The following is an 817-nucleotide window of genomic DNA, read 5'->3' on the forward strand; positions in this document are numbered from 1 at the left end:
TGACATTGCTTATATTTTTGTCTATTTGCTTTATTTCTTTTGTAAATTGTTTATTATTGTTTATCCTCTTCTTAATTGGGGATTCTCACTTTTTGTTGATTGATAGCAACCCCTTTTATTTGTTTTTTAATATTTTTGAGTAAATATTATAAGTCTAAACTTGTTGGTTATTGTAAATTTTTTTCTCAGGATCTGTGCTGCCGTGTAATGTATGTTTTTAGAATTTTGGCTGCTAAACTAAATTTTTAAAATTATGTAGCATTGATTTTTTTCTATTGTTCTTTTAGAAAAAATTCTTTCTCTCGAGGTTTTTAGATATTCAGTTAAAATTAATTAATCGATTAATCAAAGATTATTAAGATTAATTGATTAATCAAATTAATTCTGTATTTAAGGAGAGTTAAAAAGTATGCATAGTGCTCAATTTGGCAGCACATATACTAAAATTGGAACAATAGAGAGAGGATTAGCACAACCCTGAACGACGAAAAAATTACATATATACACATACACCTATAAACAAATGAGATTCAGACTAGGGAGCTAGCTCACTTATCTATTGAATCAAATTATATTTTACTTAGTTGAAATAACATTTTAATAAATTTAATTTTATATCTTATACAAAATAGCATCTCTCAGAGGGTTTTCTGTTCTTTAGATATTTTTATATCCATAAATGTAAAAAAATTAAGGCATCTTCAATGATGAATACATTTATGCAGACATGTACAATGCTCGTGAAGTGGTATAATGGACACTGAAAACTAAGAAGGGGGCAGGAGGGAAGTGGGTGAAGGATGAACATCTACCTACT

General features: G+C 27.8%; 1 non-coding gene across 1 annotated transcript; it reads left to right on the plus strand.

Moving 5' to 3' along the window:
- Positions 1 to 416: 416 nt before the first annotated feature.
- Positions 417 to 520, plus strand: LOC128573203 (U6 spliceosomal RNA). Its single transcript, XR_008376363.1, has one exon. It is a non-coding gene; the product is annotated as a U6 spliceosomal RNA (small nuclear RNA).
- The last annotated feature ends 297 nt before the right edge of the window (positions 521 to 817 follow it).

Source organism: Nycticebus coucang, chromosome 20 (assembly GCF_027406575.1).
Source record: "Nycticebus coucang isolate mNycCou1 chromosome 20, mNycCou1.pri, whole genome shotgun sequence".
NCBI classification, from domain to species: domain Eukaryota; kingdom Metazoa; phylum Chordata; class Mammalia; order Primates; family Lorisidae; genus Nycticebus; species Nycticebus coucang.